The 26,372-nt window shown below is 38.9% G+C and overlaps 1 protein-coding gene across 10 annotated transcripts in view; it reads right to left on the bottom strand.

Moving 5' to 3' along the window:
- dab1a (DAB adaptor protein 1a) overlaps positions 1-26,372 on the bottom strand; it is a 227,618-nt gene that overhangs the window by 65,260 nt on the left and 135,986 nt on the right. For 9 of the 10 annotated variants that reach the window (XM_017428797.3, XM_017428794.3, XM_017428798.3 and 6 more), the window contains exon 1: positions 24,149-24,416. The exons of the other annotated variant lie outside the window; for it this stretch is intronic. The gene's annotated coding sequence lies outside the window, so the exon portion shown is untranslated. Of the gene's footprint in view, positions 1-24,148; positions 24,417-26,372 lie in introns of those variants that run through there. 10 annotated transcript variants of the gene reach the window in all.

The following is a 26,372-nucleotide window of genomic DNA, read 5'->3' as shown; positions in this document are numbered from 1 at the left end:
TTTTTATTTTAATAAAAGGTATTTTAGCTAAAATTGCAGAGGAAAAAAGCTGGAGCACATCAATTCCTCACCAACTGCCTCTTATTATGTAATAAAACAGTGATGGACTTTAGGTTGTTAATGCACATTGAAAAGATAAATGTTTCTTTTTCTCTTAGTTGTTGTTTACCCTCTGTGTGTTTTAGCTTGTTATGAGAGGATCATGTTATTAATACTGCAACAAGTATGAACAGAAGCTGCTTGGTTTATGCAGCTACAGTTAGAAAGCTGCTCTGGAGCTGCATGAGCTGCTAACTTCAAGAGCAATGACACTATGATTACATGTGTTTCCTGCTAAAAAAAAATCTCACTTTGGAGAATGAGAAGTTCTCATTAAAGAGTGACAGCTAGTCAGACTGGGACCATTACCAAAGGGGGTTCATACCGTCTTGAAATAACTCCAGTCAGCAAAATTTAATGGCTGTTCATGCAAATGCCATTTAATAAATCTTTATATTGCCATCACTTTTGGATTAGACAGCTATTAACATGGAAGTGAATGGTTATTTGTTCTGTGTTTCTGTGAAACAAGTAGCAAAATAAAATGTGTTAGGGCTCTTAGAGAGAGTAACTATTTGATGGAAATGTCTTTTCTAACAGTTCAAATAAATAACAGTTTTATAAATTTATAGTTGTACAATGGTTTACTTTTATATCAAATAAGTGCTATTGTCGAGGACCTTTAAAAGACCTTTGCAAAGTGTGTTTTTCAGGAATCAATATTAGTAATGGACCGCAGATCAATTTGTACTTTACTGTAAAAAAAAACATATACTTCTATGTAAATAAACACCCAATGCAAAACTGACAGAGGTGTAAAGCCGTATAAGATAATGTTCTCATGACCTGCTTTAAATTTTTTTTGACTGAATTTCTTTAAAGATGGCAGAAATCTGCTTTGAAACTGGCTCCGTTCAGACAAGCTGTCAGCTCAACACCCTAGTGAGAATTTCTTTCTGACTCTTTAAACTGAGATTGTTTAAGCTGCTCTATACTGTGACCACTGATAGTTCACTCAGCAGAGCAGGAGCTTTCACATAAAATCTGTCAATGTGGCACCGCCCTGAAATTTTGTCAAGTCAGGGTGTTTATTTGTGCTACAGAAACTGCTATACAACAATCAATGAATGGGACTAAAATGTATTTTTTCAAAGGTTGTTCCACCTCTAAGACTGAAGGAACTTGCATACATTTAGAGAGAACTGCAGCTTGATATCCCTTTAATACTGTTACAAGATGAGACAAAACGGTATTTACTTAAATAGTAAGTAAGTTTAAAATTTTTGTCTAATTTTGAATTTAAACAAATTTGATAATGTAGTTAGACAGAACTAGGTTTATATAAGATTAAATAAATAATATGTCACCACATAAATGTCCACTTGTATCCACAAATGCTGTCTGCACTAACTGCACCTGTGAAATACCGTGAAATGATCAGTGAATGAGGACTTAAAATCTCAAAATGACAAAAAAATACAGCATGTCTCCCCCCGTTAATAAGATACCAAACTTACAAAATTCATAAAACTATTTTATTTTGTTTTTGAAATAAAGAACATCTTATAACATCCTATTCCCTGCTGAAAAATGAGACATTGCATCTGTCACTTTCAAGCTGAACTTCTCTACTTTCTTTGCCAAGACTTTGCTGAACAGATCCAAAATTCTGCAGTAACAGCTCTCACAGAAACTGGAAAGAAAGATTATATTTTCCCATATGAGTCTATCTTCATTGACTTCCTAGAATCCAAAATGAAACTTTTAATCTTTTGCCTAACATGCAAAGCCCCTAATGACCAAGCTCTTTAGGAAATCAAAGCACCATATTTCCCCAATGAAGCACTTTCGGAGTGCAGGCTTGCTTGTGTCTCCTAAAGTTTCTAAATGTAGAATCAGAGGCAGAGCCTTCGGCTATCAGGGTTACAGTTTGGTTTTGGGGGGCAGACACTCCATAACGCAGTGACTACTTCTATTCCCATTAATCTTTATTTGATTAATGAATTACATAGTCACCCGCCAAACGTCTGATTCTGTCTGAGATTTCTCCTTATTTACTCCCAGCTATTGCTAACTGCTGTGTAAAAAGTAATTATTGTCTTTATCCTATAAAGTACCCCAGTGGACATTTTTAATATGGTGGGTGATCTTGATCAACAATAGCTGCATCACTGGTGGTGCCAAGTCACACTAAGAAACCCTTAAGGTGTGTTGCTAATGTCCTGGTACCAGATACTTAAGGGCGCATCTGGAGATTGTGTACTCTTGTATGTGATAGATTTGTACAAACCCAATGTAATGATAATAACTCAGCCCATTTGTAAAGTATTCCTGCTTGGAGAAGCTCTTATGAGTGTTTCAAATAGCACTGTTCTTAGTCTCTACCCATGTTTCAAGTGACAACAGAAAAAAAAACAAAAAATCCAAAGGCGTGAGGATTTGATGGCAGCAGAGAAAAGAATGCACATACTAAGAGAAGCTAAGGATGCTTTAAGGCTAAAGCTTCAGCAGTGACAGCCTAAAACCTCTCAGCTTGCAAACCGTAGCTGAACAGCACAGTAACTGCAACTTGAACCCAAAACACAATGGTTTCCAACTCCGTCAGTCTGACTCGCTGCAGGGGTTGGTGCAGACTCTCAAACTCTGACCACTGAGCTCAGTAAGAGAGCAGAAGGAATGCCTATGTTCAATATGCCCCTTCAGCAACTTGGAAGAAATTCCCTAGGGGGTACAAGAACCTCCTCTGCACCCCCCTTCTCACCATAATGTCTGCAGCCACCGGTGCCCATCAGTCAGTCACAGCTCCTGCATCCTGTCTGTGTGTCTAACCATCCCGACGAACTGTCACAGTCTCCTGCTCTTCCAGTTTAAACACAGACAGCCAAACAAAATCAATCTTTACTGAGTCTCTGGGTTTAATACGGTCTTGTTGTTTCTTATGGACTCTGACAGGACCATCGCAACTTCACAAGTGAGTAGCTGCAGCTTCGGTGTCTGTCCATATGCCTTTCTCTATAGACAGACATGCAGACAGAACAAATGCATTGTGATTAGTTACAACCACTGCGATGTCTGATGCCATCTTTACACACTGAATCATCACAGGATTTCAATTCTCGGGACACAGTTTGCATACCTTACTTTTTTTTTAAATTATTATTTTTTAACTTAATGAAAATCATTCAGCCAAACACAAAAATCCCCCCCCNCCCCCCCCCGCCCCCCCCTACACACACAGTGGTGATGGGAAAAATCCTAAACTAAATGAGGAGTTTGCAACACTTCCTGGAGGAGAAACTTTCAGGCAGCTCCTGAAATAAACCCTTTTAGCGCCCCATGGTCTGTTGGGCTGCTGTTGTGTCAGAACTCTCACAGAGAGTGGAGGGGCTATTGGCATTCACCTCCCTGTGGGGCTCCGAGTCAATACAAACCTTTTAAATCTCAAAATGCTGTGTGGGTTTCCGTGTGTGTGTCGTTTCTAATGCGTCTATCTAAAACAGAGAGAGAAGGGAGGGGCGCTGAAATTCAATAGTAATTTTTCTATCAGTGAGAAGTCAACTAAATGACGTCACTTGTTTCGAGAGATGCATTAGTTGGTGAGTGCATGCAGGTAGCGGAGCAATATTAGTGTTGCGCATCCCTGCTTGTTTGTGTGGTGTAGGTAATCTTGGTGTACTTAAGCAGAGTCCCTCCCTGTCAGGGCCCACTCTCTCAGCTCCATCCATCATAATGTAGCTGCTAATGATACCAATACATACAGGAGCACAGAGGGGCCAGGAAACCAGGGGGAGGAGGAGAGAGTGAAAAGCAGAGAGAAAAACACAGAGGGGGGAGAGAAAGAAGAGAATAGTTGTGAGAAATGTGCAGCAGGCAGCAGAAATTAGGAGGCAAGGCTCATGAAGAACTTTGGTGTACTTAGTTTATTATATATTAAGCTTTTGGTCATTGCTGCCATGCCAGTAACACTAACATGAATTTGCATTTGAACTAATGAGAGAAAGGGTATGTGAGGAAGGTGGGAGGTGGGGGGTACTAGAAGAGAGGATGCAACCAGCATGAGGAAAGGAAATGTGCTGTCACAGGCTGAAGAGTGGAAGGCTCTATGTGTGACTGGAATGGGCAATCTGATTTCCTTCTTTCTGTTTTCAAGCACCAAATAAAAACAAGCAAAAACAGAGAAGAAAAACACTGCCAACTGCTAAATAAACAGGAAAAAAAAACCAAGGCTGAATTTCTGTATGTGAGCCCCATTGCATCTTTGAGTGGGAATTCTGCAGCCGGTTGATGCGACTTGTTCAACACAACCTCTCAGTCTGTTCTCTGACAACAAATCAGATTTGAAGAAAAACAGAAAGAGAAGCATTCATATTTGAGCTTTGTTTTATTTCTTTTTTCTTATTTTGCTAGATAAACTAGTAGCACTTAAGAAATACTGCAAGCAGTAAACCAAGTTTTATAATTCACTGCTAGCATGTGGTTAAAGATGAAAGAATGAATTCCTATTCAATATTGAACAGCGCTGTCACTGAAATGGACAGAAAATGTTTTAGTGAAAGATTTCTTAGAATACTTAAAAATAAAATAAAAAATAACAAAAAAATGACATATTTAGTCGTTCTAATGCTACTTTGACAATTTGAAGTATTCCTACAGATTTGACCATCAGGCCATGTTTTGGTGTTAGAAAAGCCAGGTGCCTTTATTTTTCCTACATAGATCCCAAATGACCTCAACCAGTAGCTGCAGCTATCAAATCTTTTATTTATTTATTTATTTTTTAAGCTATGCTTAATATTGTCAAATTAGTGTCTAAAAATAATTTTGTTTGGAGCTACATTTCTCTTTCTGAGAGACTTTTGTTGTGAATGCATTATCAAATTAAAAACCCAGCTACAGAGGGAGGGAGGGGGGGGGCACAAGCCAGCATAAGTAGGTCAGCAGGGTGCCGGTGGAAACTGTGCTACTGTTGACCAAAGACAAAGGAAAAGTACAGAGAAGAATGGTAGGGATGTATGGAGATTTCTTTTTTTTTTTTGCCATCAAGTTGAGCCCACGGATAGACTGATGTGTGCGTGCATATTAAGCTGAGCAAACAATAATGTGTCTGCTAACAACTCACGCTTCTTTACAACATTATACATTAGATGACATATGAACTCATAGTATTATTAAGAAATAAATCAAACACAGTGCGCTAAGACATTTCCAATAAACAACACAGAATTCACTGTGGAAATATAATATCAATATGAAAATCGAGTAAACATTTTGGACATTTATAAAAAAAACAACTTATTTTTAATATAATGGGACTAGATAATATCTAAAATGTGAGTTTCTCTCAATATAAATTCTGACTGGGAAGATTTCTGCAATATACATCCACTCTGACCAATAAATGTTAAGTTATCCACTTTAACTTTTTAAGGATTTATAGATAATCTAAGCTTATCTTTAAACTTATTTTTTTCAGTGTTGAAAATTGTATCTTCTATTGTCCCCTTTCAGAACAGCTGTTAGCTTGTTGTGCTTCTCAGAAATCCTTTTTGGTTCTCTAAACTGAAAACTGTCTATTGCAAATAAAGCTCTAATTAGTTATAAATACTTTTCACAAACTTCCTTTAAATGAGCCCCAAATTACTTCTTTAAGATCTTAATAAAGTCTAGATCAGTCAAGAGTTTTTTTAGTGAGAGAAAAGGCTGGAGAAGTCCCCCCTTTCTTATCATATACTCTCATCTTATATTTTCACTTCCTAGAGCAAGATGAAGGCCAGCAGAGGTTTTAAATGAGCCTATCAGATGCCTCCAACAGCAAAAGGAGAATTATGAATAATATGCTAATAGACAGGAGATTAAGATTCGTAGCTGGGGGCACCAAACCAACTTCACACACTCTCACACAGTAAAAGCTTTTATTCTATGATTACAAAGGACAAAATGATAATAGTAGATCTCAAGAGCAGAGGGGTCTTCGGAGAATGTTACAGTGTCTTCATGAGGCACATGCAATGAGGAGAATTACCTCTTCTGTGAAGTTCAATGTGACAGAGATAGTAAAAGATGCGGGTGTGTTTGAATTTTGTATAACGCTGAAATGATGCGATAGACAACAGAGGACAATTTACTCAAGGGAAAAGTACACACCTAAGGAAATCCCTGCTTTCCTCCTAAGGCATCCATCTTTTTTCAACCTTACTGTCATCCAAGAATAACACAAACAGGTGCAGCACCTCTGACCTCACACCCTCCAATCTCCTCTTCTGTGATCTTCTTTTAACAATGTGCCCATGAAAAAAATAATTCCCTCCCTTCCTTTTGTCTCTCCTCTGTGTTTCGCTCGCTGTCTGATTGCTCATCTTTCTTCATTGCTCTGCCTGCCTCTCCCATGGCTTCCCATCTGTACAGTACCAGGTGTGCTGCTTGTATGACTGATGTGTTTGTTACCTGTAGCGGTGCCTGCAGCCACGGTCTGCATGGAGGATAGCTGCCTCTACCTATCTGCTTCCTGACTTATCGCTCTGCTCTCTTTGTCTCCTCCCTTCTTGACTCCTTCAGATGGCAGCAAGAGAGGAGCAGAGCAGTGGTGGAATGTGTTAGGAAAGCTGCAGCAAGCTGTCACGTATTTGTATGTGCGTTTGAATGAGCTTTTAGCAGCCGTGCTGCGGTGATGTTTTTAGTTTGGCTAATTAGTCTCACCGGTATATGCATACACATATATTAGGCCATATGGGTGTGTGTAAGTGTGTATGTTTGAGGGGAGGGAGGGGGGGGGGGATCACTGGCCCATCTTATTAGTCTCACAGGTGAGTGATTAAATGCTCTGCAACACCTGGAAGTGTTCCTCCTTTGCCATCTCTTCCATTTCTGCTGTTGTAAATATTAATTTGGGCATGAACCAATTTCTGGTTTCAAGGTTAACCACGGAACCAAAAAGTCACAGTTCCAAAAGCACAATTTTTTTTGTCATACTGTTCCTGTGGTTTAAACTGTTTTATATACATGACAGAGACAGCACAGGGATTTCTGGGGTTGTGTGCACTGTAGAGTAAATTCACCTCCTTCATTTAGTTTGTGCGAGCTGTCAGTCAGCCCTAAACAGCTTAACACCAACAAATATATGCAAAGGCTACATATAAGGTTGGGCAATATATCTAGTATATCCATTATATCACGAGTTTTCCCATGTGCATGATCAATAGTGACTATATTTTGAATATCAAGACTACGAAATAAAACATTAAATAAAACCTGCGGTTTAGAAGTTTTTTGTGAAAAACCCAAACAATCATGACTTGGTTACCAGAGGAACACCACTTATTACTTTTTTTAATAAACACTATTTTAAAACAAATGTTTGGAGCAAGCTTTGCTAGTTAGATTGTCTACTAGTTTAATAAAATGTTAATGCAGGCTCACTAAAGTATTGCCACTTTAGTAGTAGATTTACTTTAGGGACAGGCAAGTATGAGATTCTGATGATAAATGAATGATATTATAAAACCATATCATTCAGAATCTTATACTGACATAAGATTCTTTTCAGCTACATCCCTGACAACTAGCCACAGACTAGCCACATTTGCTGCGATATTGCATTTTGGGACAGTTTTTGAATGGCAATTGGTAAAAATCGCTGTGTCAATAGAATATACTGTTTGCCAATATTTTGGTGGTGAAATTATTCTAAAACCCAAACCAACGAGCATTCAAGGATACAAACATCCAGAGATCCTAATACATTAGTCTCGATACCTTAATCTCTCTCTCTAGCACCCATTTCACAGCTCTATTAGCATAATAACATAAATAATAAAAAGATCAATTATACAAATGAAGATATAAACATGCTGTAAAATGCATCAGCAACACAATCTTTCATATAAACATCAAACAGGAAACTGGACAGATGGATTGTTTCATAGCCACAGATGAATGTAAGGTAAAATACCAGTGTTCACTGATAAAAGGTTTTTATCAGCTAAAAGTCTGTTTAACTATGATTTAAGATAAGAACAGTTTGTATTTGTGGAAACAGCCTCTGTTTTTAAAAAAAAGCTGACAAATTATGGTTTAGCAGCAGATTCAACGATGTTCACATGTAATGACAGGTCAAATAAACACTGTTTGTTTAAAGAATAAATAAAAAATCAGAATAAATCAGAATAAAAAAAATTATATTTGCCACACCAGCTAGGCTTTACTTTCTTCTTTTGGTTTTGAATAAAATAAATAGTATTGCTGTATAGGACCAAAGATGTTTGCACCAGTTTTTGTATTAGTTTGAAAATCATTACATTTCTAATTGCAATGGCAACATTTCTAATTGCAATTTGAATATACAGTAAATGTGTAAACTGTGTCTCACAAAACAGTTAGCAGGGTCAGTGTTTTACCCTTAAACCCTACATTTCCACATGTCAGAGTCTTTGAATACAACACTGACCTCCAGTTGCTCCCAGTAGTTAAATTGGTTGCTTTGCAGCTCACAGTAATCTGTGTGTCTGTGTATATGTGTGTGTTGGGAGGGTGAATTATAGGCAGATTGTGTATGGCTTTGTTCAATTTAAAGTCCCTTATGACTGCTTGAGATAAAGCTGCAAGCAATAATAATTAGGTGATACTATTGGGTAACCAAGAATAAATGGTGGCACCTGCGTATTCACAGAAAGACCTGGAGGTGTTTTCATATTTCTAACAAGCTGCTCATTTATGTAACTCAGACTTAGTTTGCTGTGGAAGTTTTAATTAATGCCCATAGAGCACAACTATGGATGCTCACCCCAGTTCTCACGAGAGAGTTCTCTAATAAATGTTCTCATCAGTTTCATAATTTATTAAGTGCCTATTTCAAATAGTCCAGTGGTGCCTTGCAGGCTCTGATTTAATTTTCTCACATGATGATGGTAAACAGTTTTGCTAGTACAGTAAGCAAATGGCTGGGATGAAATTTGTAAATAAGTTTAGAGAGACTGGTCATAATAGTGGTTCTCAGAGTAATGTTTTCTCTGTTTTGCCTGGTATGGCAAAAGAAAAACTAACCAATAAGTATTAAAATCTACTCATGCTCATGCACATGTTTGCCCACTAGCTATGCACCAGGTCTCTGGTTTCAAAGTATACATACGTACCAGTGTTTAGTCACAATTTCAAAACCACTCATTTTTTGTTATACCATTGCTGCAGTTTATATTCCATGCAAGGTTTTCTCCGGTTGTACATAGCATGGTGTAGCATCTCCCTCCATCATCTGTTGCTGTAAGCTGTCACTCAGCTATGGATGATGGGCTCCTAATGATATTTTACCAAAAGCAGAACAACCAAACATAAGTAATATTCTGTGTAATGTTTTTTAAAGAACTATAAGGTCCAATGATTTCCACAATGTGGAAAAAAGTGGGTGGAATTGCAGAATTGGATGTTAAAAGTGGAACTTACTGTATCTGGATACTTAATAAATTTGAATTTCTCTTAACAATCGAAGTGTTTTTCTCGCTTTACAACGTAGTTCACAATGAATGAGAGTATTTTAGGCCGCTGCAGCCTCCTGTCTCTGTGATGCAACGCTGCAAAGACGTCCACAAAAATGACAACTTTTAACACTAGACACAAAGTTTATAGCAGAACCATGTCTATAATTTGGGAGAACAACTTTTCAGTAAGTTTTGTCAGCACATAATTGCAACCGCAAGAAAACGAGTGACGACAACGCAAACAAAAGGTTATGTCAAAACAAAGAAGAAAGAAGCAAACATTAATCTGTTTAGCAAACTCACTCACATGAAAACACATCTTCAGATGTGAGACGTGAGTTCAACTTCGCAAGTAAAATAAGGTATTCCACTACAAAAACAATAAAGTTACAAAGCAGCTCGACACTGTTCAGCAAGACTTTCAGGGGGGAAAAAAGTTGCTGTCACCATCCATTATTAAATTATTGAATGTTGAGCTGAAACGCTTTTGCTGTATTCTTGTTCAAATTTGTCGAACTTCATAAAATCTCAAGTTTTTTTGTATTGTTATTATTCCACCTTGTAATAAGCCACTTTTTGGGAGAAAATCTAATGTTACATCATAGGATTTATCTCATAATATTTAGAAAAATAAAAACAAAGCATATCATACATATATATATATATATATATAAAGTCATCTGGCTCTATGACACTTTTGAATTAAATTAATACTACTCATTAGTTTAAACCCTATCAGACTTTTTAACTTATCTCAGAAAATTTAAGAAACAATGCGGAGGTTTTTAAGAACAAGATAAACAAAAATCCACTATGTTCGGATGAGGATGTTCATGCTCACAACCTTCCAACAGGAAGGATTTAAATTACAATAGGCAAAAGAGACTGCAAGGAGAGGAAAAAATAAAAGCCCATTGGGAGCAGTGCTGAGGTTGTAGGTTCTGAGGAATGGTTATACTCCCAGTAATACACTCAAACATACAGCCAGAAGTACCCAAGCATGTAATCAATTATACACCTATAGTCACAGTATGAGGCAGCATGTTGTGCAGAAAATGGCAGAGGAAGAAACAGAACCACCCACTCTGTTATTTAATAAACCATACAGGCAGCAGGAGGCCAGTCCTATGACCAGGTGTATGAGTCTACTGTGATAATATTACTGACTTTGTGTTCAGGGCAGAGATGTGAAGGATGTCACCAGTGCAGGTAATAAATTGCAGAAGTCAATTCATTCCTGTCAGGAGGTTTGCACTCATAGATAGCCACTTGACAGACAATATAGGCTTCAAATAGTCCTTTTGGCACAAATTTCCATTCATCCCAGTGGCCTCTGTTTATAAGACAGGGGATTGTTAAATTGTTCTCTCAAGAGAGCTTTGGTTCAAGGCAGCGCGAACAGACTGCAGTAAGAACTCACTCGAGGGGCGATTTACAGCAAAGGCCAAGGTAAGAGTTCGTTTTCTCTGGGTGAGCGGAGACTCTCAGGAGAGGGTGGAGTGAGAAAGGTGAGACAAAAGACTCATCACCAGCTTTAAACCCCATTCAGTGCTCACACAAACCCTCAGGGACACACACACACACGGTGCCAGGTTGCAGGTGAGGACTGGACTGGGCGAGCGGGGCAGATCACATAAGCTAATAACATAGCAGAACTCACCGAGGCACACCAGGCAATCACAACCATTTCTCACCTCAGTTCTCCCCCATCTCTAACTTCCTGCTGCTCCTTCATTTCTACCTCAGTCATCCACTCCTCCTGTTTCCTTCAGCCATCTCAAAGTCATCTCTGGGTAAGAATACTTTCTTTCTTTTATCAGTGTCTTTACGTCTCACCCGAAGGTCATGAGCATTCGTAGGAGTTGCTTGATGACATGAAACAACGGTTTCAAGAAAAGTGTTCTTGAGAAAAGCCTGAGGGCTGAAACGTCTATTAAATAATGAAGAATACATGTGGAGGTGGAGAGTGTGGCACTTTCTTCATTTTTTTTATCCTTTCCCAATGATCAGCAGCCTCACTACAATCCCTGCTGCACTTTCCTTTTTGCACTACCTTAAAAACTAAAATAGTTGCTCTGTTTTACTTTGAAAATTTACATATAAACTCGCATAAAAATATAAAAAGGGGAAGAAAAAAAGGAAGGAGTCTCTCCTAAGTTTTAGGGTGTACCTTTTTTCTACAGGACACAAGTGTAAAGCCGTGCTATAACTGCAAACCTGCACATTTGAAAAGTACATGTAATATAAAGAATAACAAAAAAAAACATACCTCTGCCTGAGTGCTGCCTGTCTGAATGTTCACACATAGAATGAGTGTGAGTGTCAGAAAGCAGGAGCTCAAGAAAGACAAAAAGACATGTCATGAATAAAGAATAAAAAAGCCAGCAAATGCATGATCATAGAAAAACACAAGTACCCTTTAGTTAAATGACTGTGAGTTTCTATGTTTGTACAGACTAACATACTTTGAGCAGTTTCTCAGCCTCACTGATGTTCAGGGGAACTCTATCATGGAGCACAAACAACCTAAAAGCAGGTGATTGTTGAGCTCTTCAATCCTTTCACACACAAGCACAAAAACACCCACTACCTCTGCCAAATTCTGTTTGTGTGCTGTATGTTATTGTCCGCCGATGAAGGCTAAACAGCGATACTTTTGTCTATGTGTTTGTTTGTCCGCCGCGTTAGAAAAATATCTGATTAACACTGGATAAGTTTTAATTAAATGTTCAAAAAGTACTCATTGAATGTACATCTATAGATCATTAACTTTCAAAGTCAGCCTAATTTAAGATGGTTGCCACAGCTAATCAACCTTAGCAAACATAAATGGCTATAACTCAGCCAATTTTACAGATATTGAGCTAGAATTTGGGTGTGACAGTAGCTGAGAGTCATACACAACACCTACCCTAAGACCTAACCCACTTGTGAGATCTAGAGAGATACTGCGCATAACATCGTTTACAAGGTTTGACCAAAATGGCTATAACTCCTTCCTTTCTCATCATAAGACGATCAAGGTTTAAAAATCGGGCATGAATGTGTTCCTTCAAGGAATGCTAGGCCTTTAATTTCATTCACATGAGTTTGACCTCACACACACACCGGAGACAATAAGCAAACAATCACACGAACATCAAGCACCAACCAGAGCTGTGGACAACTGCAGCTGCTGCATCCAGGAAGCAATTGATGCATGACCTTGCATAGATTGCATATAAAAAATGGATAAATGCCAACCATCCATTAAAATTTTGTTGATGGTTTCGGAGCCAAGCATGCTCTGATCCATGTGGTTGACTTTCAGATTTTCTTGAGCCATAAAAGGAGGAGTTCCAAATTATTAGCTAACATTAGCACCAGATTAATTAGAAGGAGGCATCCATAATTACCAACTGATTAAAACAAGCAAAACTGCCAGTGGAGAATGTATTGCTCAATGCACTGACAAATGAGGAAAAAATAACAGCCATAAATCAAAACAATTACCGTGCAGCTGTACTTCAGTGGTGAGTAAACCTAGTGTCGTCCATGATAACAGTAATCCAGTCCCATTGGTTCCTAGGTATGTCCCATATATGATTCCAAACCACTCTTGTTGGTTCCTGGGTACATCAATCAAACCTGCCACACCATCCAAACACATATTTTTAAACTCTAATATATTGACTGAATCAGATATATGTTTGTAGAAGAACTGCTAACCCACTGATTAGAAAAATGAAGTCAAGGTAATGACAACAAAATGACATTTTCGCAAAAGGTAGTATTTAGGATTTCATGATATAAGTGAGTGTTTACTTTCAAGGGGACCTATTATAGCCAGAGATGTTTTGGTACCATATATAAATGGTGTAAACACTTTAGGTCTGGCTTCCCTTCTGATTCAGGATAATTCATAAATGATGGTGCCTTGCTCAAAGGCCTTTTAGTATCAACGAGTACTAATCAGTCACTGCGCACATACTCATTTTCACTGATGAAAAATTAAAAGCAAACAAATTAGTTAAAGTATAAGTTGCTTTTCAGCATGTTGGCTGCTTCATAATCCTGTAAAAGCGATTTTTTTATTTATAATCTAGTGCCTAATAGAAACCTTTTAAAAGATTTGTTGAAAATAAAAACATTTCAGTTCTTGTAAAACAAGATTCCAACGTCTTAGGGTCAGTAATTGATCAGCTTGAATCACAAAAATTAGGAATAAAAAGGTTTTATATAGTACTCTTGTATAGCAGTTTCAGTTGGAGAAATTTGTTGTTTTTTTGCCATCTTTCAAAGAGTTAGCCATAAGACTCTCTATAAGCTGACACACAATCAAATGGTTTCACCATTCAGGGGTCTTCTGCTTACTTGTAGTCACAATTATTTATTGTAGCATTAAGCTGCTTTTGGCAAACATGGACAATTATTACAGTTGACTTTTCATTTCCTGTAAACGCTTCTCAACTAAAGATGTGCTTACTTACTGTAAATCTCTACAGCACAAAGCCATGCTAAGTGGCTCAGAGCTGATCTGAGCTCAAAATTCTGAGCACTTAAATGAGGACCGCTGCATTTGATCTGTATTTCAAATGTGTATTTATGCATCTGTGGGTCAAATCCTCTTATACGCCTGCCTGTAAACAGCATTTAAAACTGGAAGGAAGATTCTGGGGATGTTCTGATTGTGTGTACATGTCCTTTACATATTGCAGTAAAAATAAACATTATGTGTCTTAATTTTCATTAGTTAAAAGGAACTTACACAAGTTAAAAATATATAAATACAGTGTGTAAAGACAACTTTGCAGTCCAAAACCTTGTCAGTAAATACAATTTCAGTTATTGTTTAGTAATAAATATATTGGAATATTTGTGCCTACAGACCTAATATTCTTCCGTCCAATTTTATCCTTATGCTTTAAATATAAATGAATTGGAACTTTTTGCATCGTTTTCAAACATATATCACTGTGGAGAACAATTATTGACATTTAGGAACTTCACAGCAGCAACACTGAGGTGATCAGATTGTTTCAATGTACTTGCATAGTCAAATTCAGATACTCTGAGGATTATGTGCACAAATAGCCTGGGATTAGCTATGAGCATTTTCTTTATTTTGTAGTGTCAGATCATGTGGATGAGGCCTCAAAGAAAAAAAACTGCATGAATATGTGAGATTTCTGGATGTGATATCCTGATTTATAGTCTGTAATCATTTGTGCTGTAAGCAGATACTGTATGTCTGCACACATCAAATCAGAGCATTTTGACAGTGATGGGACATTTTTAAACCATCAGCAGAACAGACGTTCATCTTCTTCCAGAATATGTTGCAATGACAATATTGAACAAGCTCCCATGTGTCTGAGTAAAAAATTAAAGTACAGAGGCATATCAGTACCTCCACAGTGGGTAAGATCAGTAAGGTTCATTATCACAAAGATTAGCGTTGGATAGTATTTTTTAGACCTGACATGCAGCCGCAAGCATGAAGTGCTAAAGGTTAACTTTTAATAATCACTTTTAATTATTAGTATTACTCTGTTTAGGGCAGCAATCATCTTAACAGTAATGCGATAATGGTACCCAGGGTGTTAATGTGCAAAATGAAAGTATATGGATGAACAATAATAAACCAGACTTGCCTGTTCTTTACTCATAGCACAGAAACTATTGTGGGAAATGTTAGTTTTAATTTTAAATGTTTAAGTTTTCGAGAAAGTAACACAAATATGGTCATTTAAATGGACTTTTAGTACTTGGAATTTTAAGTCAAAACTTTACTTTATTCTTTGTTTCTTTGTGGATAGTGCAAATCAAATGGGTCACCACAGCCCTGTGACTGGGTCAAATCATGATGTTTAAACTACAGATTTAAAAAGCTGTTTCTCTTCTAGTTACTGTTGTCCTGTATTATTTCACACACATGCACACATACTAGAAGGATCAGGGTCAATAAAAAAGTAGAAGTGCTTATAGAAAAAGTATCATACACTACAAAAATAAATAAATAAATAAATAAATAAATAAATAAATAAAAGTTTTTTAAGTTTCTGGTAAAGGGAATCTTCTCACAGATCCTTTATGTATTACCACATACAGATTGTCTCAGAGTCACAGAGGCTGTATCTTGTTTTATGTGGTACTTTCCAGTGAAAGTTTGCAGCTTAAGCTGAGACTCCTCGGGCACAAGTCTTCACTATTACAACTGGGCCATGTGCCCATGGCTGTGCTTTGGTTCTTACAGGTCTGACTGTGCAGCATGCATTTTCTATGGTTTCAACACTGTCTGCATGCAGGAGCTGTGTGTATGTTGTGACTGTTGTGTTGTCTTGGAGCCACTGTATTCTTGGCCTCCTGTGGTGTGATGGTAACACATCTGTCACAAGACACAGCAGGCAGTAGTTGAGGATATCCAAAGCACTGCAGATTGAACTGCAGCAGCAAAAAAAAAAAAAAAAGCCCAAACAATATCTGTGACCAACCACAGCTTTAACATACACAGCACAGCAAACCAGCTGCTGCTGTGCTCACAAGCACAACAGGTCAGGACTGGACTGAATAAACACAACACGTTTTCATGTGATCCAAGGAAATAAAAACATATAATTCTAAGAAAAAAGGACTGTTTTAATACTGCTGAAGTGTTGATTTGAAAAACAATATATTGACTACAGCACAGTTTTTTCCAGTTTGAGTGAAGAAAAGTGATATCTTATCAAAATATAACAATCTTCTTAATTATGAACTCTGCTTTTACATGGCACTAAGAGCACAATGTGTTCATTACATGCCAAGTGAAGTTAGAGCGCTTTTCCAATATCAATGTGGCGTACCCACTCTAAACACTTAGAAATGATGGTACAATCAAGGCATGATTAAAAATTGGTTTAAGAACCTAAAAGTAGCCACTTTCATGGCTAATTCTGTTTTCTCATTTCAAGAAGTCAAGACCACTACTTCCAATTTTGTCCAGCTCCAGTTTTCTTTGTTTCGAAGACTTTTTACACAACATACAAAAAGTCTTTGAAGCCAATGAAGGCAATTTCAGAATTTTCACTTTTATGCCATATTTAGTCCAAGTTTTGCCTATGTCTGGTCAACCCCAAAAATGCTCCCATGGAGTCTCACACACTTGCATCTAAGTAGATGTCAACATAAGAGCAGCGTAAATTTCCCACTTTTTTATAAACTCGTGGATATTTTGCTCTCTTAAATCTTAACTGTGTGCTACAATCAGTGATATGGAAAAACATAATTTCCCCACACCCATTTTCGAAAATGGAGGAGCAGCTGCTCCACCTGCTCCACTGAATAGTAACTTATGCTCTTCCATCTAAAATGGTGGCATCAAAGATACAACAGACAAAAGAGCCATAGGTCAAACCAAGAGGAGAAGAAAAACAAAAACAAGATGGATGCTTATTTTGAGGAAATACTGTGTGGGAAAACTTGCTGCAATTAACAGTTGAACAATTTATCACTCAAGAAACACAAGAAAACAAAACCTGCTTCAAGTTCTTGATGAGAAATCACTTGAACTTTGTTTCTTTTGTTTGTCTTTTGAATAGACATTTGACAAATCAATGCATTATGGCTGTAGTGAAAACTGTAGACTCCTGAGTGGAACACTGTTGTGCAACTGAACTATAAACACAAACACAGTCATAATCTGCTAATATTTGACAGTTCTGAGCAAACATTTAAGGAAACAGGATTTTTTTTTGCCAAAAAATGAAAGGCATTTTGAAATAAACAAAGTCTCCCCAAAAACTACAAAAAATTGCACTTTGCTTTAAGCAAAAACTGTTGCAGTGATGTCTCTAATGCCAAACTACTTCATTCTTTTAAATTTTTCAGACTACATGACATGTCCTTGAGAATTTCTGATATTTAAAAAAACTGTAAATGGTTGATTATCTATTACTGTTGTATGGCACATATTTCTGGAGTTTTTATAAAATATACAAAAAAGCAGAAATGGAAAAAAACAAAACAACTGTGGATTTTATGAGTAAACTATGTAAACTAAGTAAACATACTCTTCTCTCACAGCCAAATAGAATCAAAGTCATATGTCAATCACTTAGCAGAATTTGCTTTGATAAAACTTTGGGTTTGGTCTATTTTCTACTGAACAGTATTTTAAAAAAAAAGTTTTTTGTGTGTGTTTTAATTTTGGTTTTCTTAAAGCTTTTTGATCCAAAAAGTTTAAATCTGTAAACATCAAGAGGCAGGTACAGTAAACTCTGTCATAGGGGAAAAGACTGCTCTCTGTCGTATTCCTTTATTTACACACACATTTACCAAAATGACTAAACAAAGTGTGCGTTTTGTCTCTTATTAAACCATTATGATGATAAAATTAAAAACCACATGAACTATTGGTGAAACCTCAAAATGGTTAAAGCAAGTATCTGTTGATAACACCATAAGTGCCACATTTGCTGTTTCCCTTATATAAGAAGCCTTTGGTCAGGTCATCCAGCTGTTAATGAGCGATTAAGTCACCAAAAAATGGCTAACAAAGACACTGACTGGAAAACTGATGGCTTGCATTCAGTCAGTTTCTCTCACCTCTCTGAATGCACAGTGATCTGAGTGAGTGTGAGTGTATGAGTGTGAACAGGCACCCAAGGACAGAGTCTGATGAGAAAGAAGAAAAGTGGTGTATGTTCATGCTTTCCTCAAAGCACAAGCGTGTATGTGTGTGTGTGTGTTCCGAAACATGACGACTCAGCGTGGAGAATAAACGGCCAAGGGGTTCTGGAAATGGCCACTTACAGCTCTGCAGCTCTGAGAGGCTTCAGTTATTACTCACCTCAGCCTTAACCTTCATTGAGCTTCTCTTCTTTGCATGAACAAATAAATCTCACTTTTCCCATTTTTATGTTTCCACCTTAATTGAATCTCAACTTGTTTTATGGGTTGAAAAGATTTCATGACCCATGAAACCATATAAACTTCATTCTGTGTTCCCAGCAGAGCTTCTGAGGTACTGAACACACATGTTGGAAAATGTGTAAGAGCATCTGTGGGGAGTTGTGTTTTATGTCATGGAGAGATGTGTGTTAGCGGGTTTGACCTTTCTAGCCTGAACTCTGAACATCCACCTGCTCCTTTGGGGCAGATGGAAAAAAATTAGGGTCAGCGGGTTCCAAGAGAACATCATGTGTGGTTCCAATCAAAATAAGATTTCTCTGTCCTGGAGACTTTGCACACCCTTGTTTCATCTACTTTTGAAGAAATCCAAGCTACTTTACCACAACCAACATGAATCTTGTTAGGCTAGCAGAAACTGTCATCCATCCGGCCATCTACTTTTTGTTGCTTATCCAGGGTTCAGTCACAAAGTAACAAATTTAGAAGGGAAACCCAGACAGCCCTCTCTGCAGGTGACTCTCTCCAGCTCCTCCTATGGGAGGATCACAAAAATTAAGAATAAGTTCTCATTATTGTCACTCCATACTCATGAACAATGATAAACAGAACCACAGCATTTACAAAAAATAGAGATAAGACCTTGAGAGTCCCAAACTCACCATAACTACACCTTGCGATCCTGTCCATGAAAGTTAAAAACAAAGGGCGGACAAGGAGCATGCCCTTGTGTTTGATCCTGAAACAACATTGGAAACACGCTTAACTTTGAACTGAGGATTACAGCCTTAGAAAGGACCTCATACTCCTGCAGTTCCCAACTTCACATTTGTCTTTCAAAATACACAAAGTCAGTCAGATTACTTCACTTCCACACAACAGCTGCATTGCTCATGCTATGGACTAACTAAACATAGCATAAAACATCTCTACATTAAATGCAGATGATTGTAGGTAATGATGGATACTAAATTGCAGCTAATCTTTACAAACAAACAGACTGAGGGAGAGACAAAAAGGGAAAATCATAGGACAGTTAAAAAGTCATTAACAGCAACATGGAAGCACAGATGGAAGCAAAAACACCTGAGGGAGAAAAAGAGGGAAAAAACAGCAAAAGGAAATCCTTCAGGAAAACATCTTTTGATTCCTGTCTTCAACTATTTCTTTGCCTAAATTTGCAAACATCTCAGTGAGTCTGAGAAGATCCACAGGGGAGAGAAACCCCTAAAACAAATCCCATTCTCCTTCAACCCTATATAGAGTATGTGCCTATTAGCTATTGTATTCACTGAAAGAAAAACATTGTGCAAAAGCAGACATCTTTGCTTCACTGACACAAAAAAGACAAAGAAAACATAATAAAATCTCATTTGTAAAGCTTTGTTTGGCAATTTCTCTGGAGCATCGAAAATGTCACAAGGAACATGTAATACAGCTGGGGTCTGCTGACGCATGACACAGGGCACTGAACGTCACTGGAGTGTGTAAGTGTGTGTGTGGTTTGAAGAAGGGAAGGTGGGGAGAGAAGGTGGTCAGATTTCTTGACTTCTGGGGAAATTAGAATGTGAGGCGTTGAATTAATTGAAGTGTTAATGTGCCGTGATTTCCTCTTGTGTGTGTGTGTGTGTATGTGTGTGTCTTTACCTCCTGAAAATGCATCCACTAAAGTGCTTTTGTTTGCTGTGAAAACTCATTAACGCAGTGAACACCTTTGTGATTTCACCCCAAAGTGGCACTCACAGGAAACTGCAAGAATGTGTGTGTGTGTGGGGGGGGACATGATCATGATGATATGAAATGGTGTACAACTGGGCATATAAATGTGAGCGGGCGGGGGGGAATCAAAACTCTTAGCTCCACAACCAACATCTTTTCTGAAACAAGAGAATCCTTGAAGGTAAGCTGCAGGCAGAAAGGGGTGGGGGTGGGGGGCGGGCTTGGAACAGAAGAGTAACCTGAAACTGAGATTGGAAGAAAAAAAGAGTGAGAGGACACAGAAATTACAAAGATAATAAAGTACAGAACAGTAAAGGGCAATGAAAGGAGTGAGTGAGAAAAATTAAGTCCATTTTCACGGTTATTTAGCTTTCAGTCTGGTGCCAAAAATTAACACAGTAGATGATCAAATGTGACCATACAAATTTAGGATATCTGTGTAATGGAATGTGACCCATCTTTTAACTTCTCCAGTACAAGTTGCATGAAATCTCACCACATTCAAAACGACAGAGAGACAAATTTTCTTCCAAGAAACACACATAACCAAGGGTTTTGTTTATCTACTTTTAATTTCAGAGATTCATTCAAAATCTGGGAAATCATCAGTAAAAACAGAACCTGCCAAACCCATGAATTAGTCTATTTGTAGTCCAAACTAAACCCAGTGAAAGTGTATTTGTGCACTGTCGTCATGTGGACAGATGCTAATCCTAGTCTGAACAGATTGGAAGTGTTTTAAGAAGATTATAGACCGCAAACTGCAGAGGCAGATTAGCTGGCAGCTTGATCTGCACCTCTGGATAGATTTACAGCCCTCCTATCTGTGCATGTTTCAGTGCGCCTGTAGTCCTTAACAGACAATTGACATTAATGTCAGTTAAGAGCACATTGTGTTTAAATCGGAAAAATATTTAGCCAGACAAACTCTTAACTTTCTCTGTATACTGTATAAGTCATGCAAAATACACAAAAGTGTGCCCAACGCAGTGTAAAAATATCCCCGTTGTGAATTATATGAAAGAAAAATGTCAGACTCAGGCACAGACACACATAGACTCCCACACGATCAATGGAACGGGCATTCAGCCAGGAAACTCTCAATTCTTCCTCTTGTCTCGCAGAATACTTACATTGTTTCAACAAGTTTAGAATACAGCAGTAGAGCAAGTTTAAAAAGTGCCCCCCTCCCCCCCACTGCAGTTTCAAGAGTAAAATTTCTACATTTGACAGCAGCGAAACATTACGAAGGACACAAAACGGTTTGTGGGAAGTCATTCTGCTGCGACTCATAAGGAGGAAAATGCCCTGTTCAGTCAGAGCTGCACTGAGACACCTGCAGCGCTCTGAACTGGACTCAGTGAGGTGATGGCAGATGTTTTGTCACTAGACAAAAAGGATTTTTCCTCTGAAATGCAATAGATTTGTAATGGTTCTGAGTTAAAATGCTGTGGAGAAAGTCAAAGATGAATCGCATTCACACAAAACCTTTAAGCTGGTACATACAAACTCAACCATTTCTTGTATTAGGAAACCTCTGCGGGTGGCAGGAGAAAACAGAACCTCAGTCAGAGGTGTGACTGATGCAAGAAAATAATAAAAACAGAAATAGAAATATCTATTTAAAATAGAGACAAAGCTAACTGAACACTGAATCTAAATGTGTTAACTATCCAAAAGAGGGGCGATCTTATTTTAAAATATCATTATTTCTGTGCAGTTAGATAATAGGTGGTTGAAAAATTACACATTCACTTTGTGCTTCCAGGTCCAAAAGGAAGAATGTTTTGACTGCAGATGCCTGCTCATGGTTTTCACCACAGCTGATTGAAAGAAACGCCAGTGAGACACAGCCGCCCTCACGTTGAGCAGGTAACTTTAATGGGCTGACAATTTATTTTTGTATTGAACTGTATCCATAGCAACAAGTGTCACTAGGGTGCCTTGGCAAAACAGGCAGAACGCGATAAGACGACGGTCAAAGTTCGAACAGTTTTGTGCTTTAGCAACTTTTGCTTGCGATAAAACAAAATAATGTTCGCCAATTAAAAATTAAGAATGTGCATTAAGTCGGCCAGACTGGAAGCCCGTTGTCTGCACACGCAAATGAAACTACTTTGGTATTAAAAGTGACTCAACCACGGCCACAAAATGATCAGGTATTCAGTGAAGGAGGTTTGTACAAAGGTCTGAGCATTTACAAGGAGTCAGTGGAGTTTCTGTGTTGTTTGCCGAAAGAAAAAAAAGACATTTCCACACATCTCCAACTGGAATACAAATTCGCACAGGCAAGCCTGCTTCATGAAAGACTGTAAAAAAGCTTTAGAGACAAGGAGAGTAAGGTCCTGCTTGCAAAGATGTCTTGAGGTCAGGATAAATTAAACATGTGCCTTCTGTTTATGAATAAATCCAACATCCATTCAAAGCCTTGGTCTATCATTATTCAGTGCACACACACACAAACCCTGTTAGGAACATAAGTTGTAAAAGGTGGGCTGGCTTCTGAACAATGACAGAGTAGAGAAAAAAGGGAAAGGGAGGCTGTAGATGGAGCAGAGGAAGACGATGACTGAAAGAGGGGGAGAAAGAGCCTTCAACAGGGTTTTCTTTGAGAGTTTCCACACAATACTCTATGGGTTTCTATGACAACCTGAAGTCGCCAGCTGGGCCCTTACAGGCAGAAGTAAGAGGCCTGTTTGGCACAGTTGGATAAAGTAACCAAATCTTTCACTTTGGCTGAAGTAACACAATAACACTATAAAACTACTTAAAGTGACCTTGACAAAGGAAAGTCCAGGGATAGACTGTGACCATAGAAAGTACATGACCCTATAACTGTACCTGTTATAAAGGAATTACTCAAGTAATTGAACACAATGTTTAAGAGCAACAATTTGTTTAATACAAAAAAAAAAACAAAACAGAAAATAAAAACCTTGAGGACATTGCAGGATTCAAAACGAACTATGAGAAAAGTATTCAAATCTATCAGCTCCATCCAGCGCTATAGGCTACACCTGCTTCTGGATCTGCAGCTGAGGCGGCTCGTGCGCCTCGCAGGCAGAGGCAGAGGAGAGTGAGGGTCTGCAGAGCGCCACAGCCTCATGATTAATGCGGCTTTTAGCTGCAGAGGAGCCTGGGCCCCTCAGAGCAAAAAACCTGATCGGACTGCGCCCTCATTCACTTCCCTCTGTCGCCTCTTTCCTCCCTCTGTGTGTGTGTGTGTGTGTGTGTGTGTGTGTGTGTGTGTGTGTCTCCATCAACCCCAAACCCAGTGAGTGAGAGGAAGCTGGTGCCCCACAGCCCATTGACTAACATTTCTGCGCTAAAACTTCATCATCAGAACCTCCGTTTCGGTCCATTTCACCTCGCGCTCATTGTGTGCCAACCTCGCAAGTCGGAGCCGCGCCACGCGTCCGTCCGCGCGTAAAGGAAGTTTGATTTCTCTGTAACTTGTAAAAGAGAGCGAGAGAGAGAGAGGAAAAAAAACGCTCTTCGGGCGCAGTAAGCTCACGGAACGCTCCAATGAAGATGAAGTCTTGGGAAGGAGGGGAACTGTAAAGTCACAGACGGGCTGTCTTTGCCACAAGATGTGTAGCCCATGCAGTGGAGCAAAGACGCATCCACAGAAACAGGAAAAAAAACATGCATTTCTGAGGAAGATGGGAATTAAAACTTGTTGTAATTTTATACATGAAAAACATGAGCTGACACTTCTGAAAGGGGGGGGGGTCCCGTAACTACACAGGCCAAATGCAGCAGATCCTTCATCAGTTCCTCCCGCCAAGGCGCACACAAACAGCCCCTGACCATTGTGTCAGAAGGGGGGGGGACCACTCCACAACCGCCCAAACACACACACACACACACACACACATGTATACAACCACATGCGCGCACTGAAACCCCGATGCAGCAGTGGATAATTCATTGCAGGGATAGGAGCAGATCACTGGCTCCACAGGCTCCCGCAGCCCAAACTGTCACAAGTGGCCACTTTCTGCGCAGAAACCTCCCAGCTGGTCCGCATCACTTCCCACCAGCGCGCTTACCTTTGCACTACAGCGAAACTGAGCACACTTAGTTCCCATTTCGAGCAAGAATCCACCAGTCATCCCCGTGTATCTCCTCCTGCTCCACTCAGACATCCACAGTGGGTTTCAGCAGTGACAGTAATCCCGTCTTCCATCCCGGGGAGAGCACTTCCGAGCTTTGTTACATCTTTTCCCACAATTCTTTCAAAAGTATGCCAGGCTTCTTTCAGCTCTTCTTTTTTTTTCTTCCTCTTTACTCCCCGGTCCTCTGCCCCCTCTTCTTTCCTCTCCCTCTCTGAGGTTGCCTGGTTACCTCTTTCTGTAGGCTGGATCAGACCGCCGGCCGGCAGCCAATCACGAGGCTGGGTTTCTCTTAACCCCTTCACTGCTGAACTGTCCTGATTTCCATCTTTCAAGGGTGGAGGAAGAGAAGGGGGGGGGGAGGGGGGGGTCAAAGAAGAGATGGGTTTGGAAAATGAAACAGAAATATGATGAAGACTGGAAGACAGGGTGGACCGAGGTTTCAAACTGAGAAGGTGTGGAAGACCAGTGGTCAGACCTGAGGATGTGCCCCTGTTTGGACAGAGTTTGGTGTAGTTTAGAGTCTGAAGATGACTTTGCTCTCAGACTTAAGCGAATTCATCACACGCCCACTTCTTAGCTCCACAATACAAACAAAAACCACTTGCCAGATCATGAATACACTACCCAGTCGTGCTGCAGCCTCCCTCCAGTCATTCATTACACATTATTGATCTGATTATCACCCACGGTGAAGTCATGCAGCCTGCGTCAGACTTGAGTCATGGATTTGGCAAAACCATCATCATGTCTAACCTTTTCTGGGAGCAGATTTGCAGCATACAGTAGTAACTTTTCAGATTAAAAAAGGATATGCATATCTCCCATCATCCTTCACTTTAGTCTAAGATAATCTTCTGTTAAGAAATGCCTGAGTTGCAACTGTTTTGGTCGAACCTAGACAAAACATGAATCGCAATCTCGTGCGATTTTGAAAGATGTCCTGCTCAGAGTATGTCTTGTGAAAAACTCCTAGCTACTACTACACCAAAGTTTAGCTTAAAACCTGTATAATTAGATAAATTACAGACATTTTTGAGTTGGCAAAAATCAGTTATCTATGGTGGCCATTGAACTTTGAATTGAATGAACTTTAAAAGTTAATCAGTTACATCCAGTGATTGTTTTCTGAAAGTTTCATTAAAATCCATCCAGTGGTTCATCAGATATTTTGCAGACATAGAGGATCGACTCCAACAGTTAATACTAAAGTTTGTGGACCACAAAGGTTTCACAGTTTAGAGAGATTTTTGTGTTTTTACAGAAGTTGCATTCGTCCTTTTATCACCCTCTTCTTCAAATGTGTTTTGCTGCTGTGAGGAGCTGAAGAGTCTCAGGATGGATGCAGTTCTTCTGATCTCTGCAAACACTGGAAGGTACTTAAAGGCACTTTCACCTGAAACCTCTTCTTCTGCAGTCAGAGGTTTGATTTAATATTGGTGAGGACACAAGAAAGGGCTGGAATTTTTTACCAAGAAGGAATATTATGGACTCTAAATATGATGTATTTTGTTACTGTACAGTGCAGTGTTTTATGGACAATTACATTGAACAATAAGACTGAATCAGAAAGTGAAGATCCATCTTTGCATTTGGTTTGTAATGCAGTGTGTTTACTCTCAAAAAATGTTCCTAAATCTGTCTTGTGTTTTGCTGACAGCAGAAATAAAACTGACACAGATCCGAGTCATAACAAATACCCTATAACCTCCATGAGCAGACATTGTTCAGAAAAGTGTCCTGTGGTGTCAGGGAGGCTTGTTTGTCTCAGTCTCTTAAAGCCATCAATGTTCAGCGAGGCTGAGGTCAAGCGAGTCAGGGGGGAAGTCCATGACAATCGGCACCTCTTTGTCCTTTTGGTCTTATGGCAGCTGGTTGCAGAAGCCTATCAACAGGTCGCTTGTTTTAAGACTCATCTAGCTGGTAGCATTCTCCCCTCACAATTCATAAGTTTTATCTCTGTAAACAAGACCCGAGCAATGACCAACAAACTGAATATTACTAGGTGTTGGTCAAGCATAGTTATCTTGGTTCAAGCAAAACAGCCCTAAACTTAGTATTTCATGTCTTTAATACTAAACATCTCTGACTGAATAACTACAGCACCTTACAAGCCATTTTTTGATGCAGGTATATTTCAGCATTGACCTGTAAAACTAGA

The sequence above is a fragment of the Kryptolebias marmoratus genome, linkage group LG24, assembly GCF_001649575.2.
Source record: "Kryptolebias marmoratus isolate JLee-2015 linkage group LG24, ASM164957v2, whole genome shotgun sequence".
NCBI classification, from domain to species: domain Eukaryota; kingdom Metazoa; phylum Chordata; class Actinopteri; order Cyprinodontiformes; family Rivulidae; genus Kryptolebias; species Kryptolebias marmoratus.
This window is presented reverse-complemented; position numbering and strand designations above follow the sequence as displayed.